The sequence below is a fragment of the Marmota marmota genome, unplaced genomic scaffold, assembly GCF_001458135.2.
Source record: "Marmota marmota marmota unplaced genomic scaffold, marMar, whole genome shotgun sequence".
In the NCBI taxonomy this organism is placed as follows: domain Eukaryota; kingdom Metazoa; phylum Chordata; class Mammalia; order Rodentia; family Sciuridae; genus Marmota; species Marmota marmota.
The window spans coordinates 73,118,631-73,123,921 of NW_026000026.1; the positions used below are offsets into that span (position 1 = coordinate 73,118,631).

The window sequence follows — 5,291 nt, forward strand, 5'->3', positions numbered from 1 at the left end:
CCCTGTTCCCTCTCCTACCTCCAGAACAACGTTGCCTGCAGTACCCCCAAGCTCCCTTCCTCCTGTGGCCCAGACAGTAGGGTTAGGCCGGTTCAGACTGCAAATCTCTCAGTTGGGCTTCACTTTGAGGGGGTGGGGGTCACAGCTTCAGATGCTTCTCTGCATCCTGCCTGGATGCCTGGACTTCTAAAAATCCAATGAAGACCCGGGTCTCCTTGCTGTTCCTCGGTACTCCCCTCCCCCCACACACAGCCCCTCCCTGCTCTAGCTGCACAATGCAGTGGGAAGGAGGTGGACTGGCAGAAACCAGCTTGTTTCTGAGGCTGGAAAACAGAACTGTAGGAAATTAACAGGCTGAGAAATGTCTGCTCAGCTCCGGGTTTGGTGGGCGCCCTCGGCGTCCCTCTGCAGCTCCCTCCTCCTGCCCCCGCCACCTCCATCCCGGCTCCCTGGCCCCCACCACCACTCCGTGTGGGCGCCTGGGGCTTGGTGGTTGTGTGTCTGGGGCTCGGCGACAAGGTGCACTTGGGTGTGTGTGTGTTTCGGGATGGCACAGCTGCCCCTCCTCGGGAAGCAGCTTAGCCAGAAATGCCAGCGGCAGAGACAATTGTGCGGGTGGGTGCTGAGCCCAGAGCTGGCGGAGCCCGCAGGCAGGCAGAGAAGCACCACACAAGAAATTGATTCCATTAAAAAGTAATCTTAAATTTAATAAAAGTTATGATTTGATTATAGCCACAGAACCTACAGGCAAGAGGGAAGGGGGTGGTGGATTCTAGTGATGGATAAACAGAAAGAAAAAAAAAAAAACAAGATGAGAGCAGGGAGGGGGGAAGAGAGAGAAAGATGCTTACGTTTGGATGGATGAGAGGATGGGAAGACCTGGGGGTGGAGACCATTTTTTCTCCCTCACATGGAAGAAAAAAACCTGTGGCTGGTTTCCAAAGAGGAAGCCAAGTGAGGAGCGAGTGGGGAGGCTGGAGCAGCCCTCAGGAGATGGAGAAGCTGGAGGAGGCTGGGTGTGAGGCAAGGCCGAGGCTAGGTAGATGCGCTGGAGGATGGTCTTGAGCCCCGCGGAGGAACACGCAGCCTCAATTTAGCGGTCAGACAGGTAGAGCTGAGCTTCCATTCGAGGGCAGCCTCTTTCTAGCAGTGTGACTGAGAACCTCTCAGAACCTCGGTTTCTTCATCTGCTAACTGGAGCGCTGAAGATAGCCCATACCCCTGAAGGTGGTCACCAGGAAGAAAGGAATTATGCAGGTACAGTATCTGGGGTTTTCTAAGTGTCCCATAAATGGTAACTCCCTTCCTGATTCTCCCCCATTGGAAGTCATTACCCCAAGCACTGCTTTCTTCCATTTCTTTGCACATATTTGTTTATTTTACTTTTTCCTTTTCTTCTTTTAGCAACCGAGGGGGCACTGAGTGCCTTTCATCCCCAATCTCAACCTGAAGGCTGGTTCTACTAGGTATTCTTGCTCCTTTGTCCATCCCCTGGAGCCATTGGCAAGGCACCCTAGGGCCCACTTCCATTGTGGGTTAAGGGACCATAAAGGGGACACATTCACTGCTCAATTCCTCACTCTCTGTCCTGCCTTTTCTCTCTCCGGCTCAGCCCAGGATCATGCTCAGGCACAGAACTGAAGCTGTCCTGACCCTGGAGAGGAAGGCATTGGGTGAGATGGCCCAGGTCTAGCCTCTCAGCCACTGAAATCAGGTGGAGCTGGACAGAGCACTGGGCTTTCAAACTCCTGTCTGTCCCTTCCCGCCAGCTCAGGCCTTGCTGTGAGGCTGATGGGGAGGGCACTGGGGCCTACAGGGTCAGCACTACACCCTGTGAGTGGGCCTGGGCAGGAAGCCAGGATGTCACTGTGAGATGCTAAGTGAGGCGATGGCCAGATCTCAGCTTCCCCAGCGCCCAGGAATCGGGAACCAGGAAATACAGTCAAGGGAACACGGGAAATCACTTTAGGGATAACTCAACCAGTCTAGCTCAGTCCTTCCTTCCCCATCTGGACTGTTTTTAGAAAAGTATTTCTAGGGCTGGGGATGTGGCTCAAGTGGTAGCACGCTCACCTGTCATGCGTGCAGCCCGGGTTCGATCCTCAGCACCACATACAAACAAAGATGTTGTGTCCGCCAATAACTAAATAAATAAATAAATATTTTTTAAAAAAAGGATATGAGGTAGAGGGAATAGTATTTAAAAAAGAAAGAAAGAAAGAAAGAAAGAAAGAAAGAAAGAAAGAAAGAAAGAAAGAAAGAAAGAAAGAAAGAAAGAAAGAAAAGTATTTCTACCTGGATTCACTCTTGCCCTTTGGCCTGTGGAGACATCTACTGTCAGAGACACTGAGGAAGGTAGGACTGGGGGTATTGGCTCCTTTCTTTTACTGAGGAAGAAACTGAGCTCAGAAAGGGTGAGCTATGGGCTGGGATGCAGCTCAGCAGTAGAGTACTTGCCTAGCATGTCTGAGATCCTGAGTTCCGTCCCTAGCACCACAAATACATAAACAAATAGGGCAAGCTACTTCCCTCAGGCCCACAACCTCCCCAAACCATCATAACTACATCTACCACAGGCCTCGTCACCTGCCGCTCAGCTCCACTCTTGCCAGGTTGAACAGCATCCAGACACCTCACTGCTCTTTCAAGGATCCCCTTCTTTCTCCTGGGCAGAGACCAAGAGTATGAAAGGCAGTGGCTGGGGTGGAGAGACCATCTAGAGAAAGGTCCCAGTGGAGGCTGTCTTCTGCATGACATTCACTAATAAATCAGTCTCCCAGGCCTCTCCTCAGACCTGCTCTTCCATGATGAATGCAGAAGGGGATTCAGGAGGGAAAGAAAGCTAGCATTGGTCAAGAGCCTACTGTGTGCCAGGCCCATCCATGCTGAAGGCTTGGCCCAAAAGACACCATTAGATCCTTACCATAGCTTTGTGAGGCAGCCGTTATGTGTTCCTTGGCAGTTAAGGAAACAGAAGCTCAGAGAGGTTAAGAGACTTAACCAAGTTCATACAGAAAGAAAGCGGCAGAGCCAGGATTTGAACTGAATATGTCTGAATGGACAACCCATGCTCTCTCCACCCTGATTGTCTTTTGTCTCTGGTTCAGCCCGTGGGAGAGAGGGCTCCTTCACAGCGAAAAGCCTTCACTTTGAAAGCAATATCTTTCAAAATGAAAAATTCATACACATTTTAAGCCAGGAATCTCTCTTCTAGGAATGAATCCTCAAGAAACACTCATACATGTGCACAGAGTATATTCAATGCTCTTGTTTACAATGGCGAAAACTCAGAAACAAATTACACGTCCATCAGTAAAAGAATGGATAAATAAATCAAATTAACATATAACTATAAGAAAAGAAGAGTTAGGCCAGGCACAGTGGTGCATAATTATAATCCCAGCTACTGAGGAGGCTGAGGCAGGAGGATCACAAGTTCAAGGCCAGGCTGAGCAACATTTGCCAGATCCTGTCTCAAAATAAAAAAACAAAAGGGCTAGGGATGTAGCTCAGTGGTAGAGTATTTGCCTAGCATGTGGGAGGCCCTGGGGTCAGTCTCCACTATTAGGGGGAAAAAAAACGACAGACTGGCCACCGCACCCAGCTTAGGTATATTTTATATGTACAAATACATTAGAAGTCTGCTATTACTATTATTATTATTGTTATTACCTCCAAGCATTGAACTAAGGGGCATTCAACCACTGAGCCATATCCCCAGCCCTATTTTGTATTTTATTTCGAGACAGGGTCTTGCTGAGTTGCTTAGCGCCTTGCTGTTGCTGAGGCTGGTTTTGAACTCATGATCCTCCTGTCTCAGCTTCCCTACCCGCTGAGATTACAGGCATGTGCCACCATGCTCAGCTAAGGCTGTATCTTATTTATGCAGTATTTTTTGTTTTGTTTTGTTTTTGTTTGTTTGTTTTAAAGACATCAGTAGTTGCCCAGTGAAGGAAGTGGGGTAATGAGTCTCCCAGGCACCAGGAACAAGACCTTCTACCCTCTCTGTCTTTCCTTAGGGTCCTGTCCTCCCTTTCACCCCTGAGGATTCCCAGTGCAGACATAACAGTGTGCGTGGGACCAGGGAAGGGAGTTTCTTATCAGTTCTGGACACTGCTTCCTCCCGTGGCCTCCACCCCACCTGGCACCCCCAAGAGCTCCTCTCATTAGGTTTATAACTAAAGAGGGTTCAGCACATCTTGCCACTAGAGGGTGAGGGGCCAGCGGGGCTTGCCCTCTCTGGGCTGCATCTCATAACGTGTTGGAGTTGTGCAACCTGAACCACTTAGTTCTGCCATCTGTCTCTCGTGTTTATCCCTGAGATTTACATACTCTACCTCAGATGGAATCTGGGAACATCCAATAAGGAAGGGGTTGAGTAGGGGAGGAGTTCCAGTACATGCAACAAGAGGGGGAGGTTGAATGTTTTCGCTTGTCTTTAAAGATCTGTCTTGGAATTCAGTTGACGTCATAGGATCTATTAGTATAGATGTCTGTTGCAACTGTTCGCTGACCGGATAAACTCCAACTGACTTTGTCTTCCTCTCCACCCCATTTAGACCCACACCCTGCACAGACAAGGGGCTCCTATAGACTACTACTATTATACAGATAACCAAGTGAGCAACAAGGTCTTCCCCATCTCAGATTGGCCTCTCAGAAAAACATTTTTGGCTGTGTTCTTTTCAATAAACTCTGATATTCCTGCTTCACTGTTAAGTGTCAGCTCAGTAGTGATCCTGACGGACACCTTCTGCCACATACACTCCTGCTTTCCCATCAAACTCAGTCTTTACCCCTGTAGTCGTTTCTCTCTCTGGGTTGCTCTTCTCTCCACTTGTTTCTCTAAAGCTGACTTAGAGTCTCTTGGATGCAAGCAACAGAAAATCAGCTCAAACTGGTTTAAGCTTTTATACTCCCATAATTAAAAAGCTCAGGAATAGACTTCAGGCATAGCTGGATCCAGGCACTCAGATGATGTCATCTGACATCTGCCTCTCTGACTTGGGCCTGCTCTCCTTTGGAGATAGCATTACTCTCTGGTAGCCCCACTTCAAATAATCTAAGCATGGGAGGCTTAAATCTTCCATGTGACAAACCGAACAGAAAGAAACACCCTTTTCCCAGTAGTTCAGCAAAAGATTCAGTGCTGATGTCATTTGATCAATTTCTATTGAATCACAGTGGCCTGGGGATGACAGGCACAAATTGACATACGGTCTCATGTCCACCCTGGGGTTTGAGGTAAGGTCAGGAAGGTCAGCCCTCTCTGAATAGACACTGGGAAGGGA

The 5,291-nt window shown here is 48.7% G+C and overlaps 1 long non-coding RNA gene across 1 annotated transcript; it reads right to left on the minus strand.

Annotated features, from left to right (window-relative positions):
• Window positions 1–681: 681 nt before the first annotated feature.
• On the minus strand, window positions 682–2,130 carry LOC125619189. Its single transcript, XR_007350702.1, has 2 exons — window positions 2,074–2,130; window positions 682–1,221 (listed from the first exon to the last, which is right to left on the minus strand). It is a non-coding gene; the product is annotated as an uncharacterized LOC125619189 (long non-coding RNA).
• Between the last annotated feature and the right edge of the window lie 3,161 nt (window positions 2,131–5,291).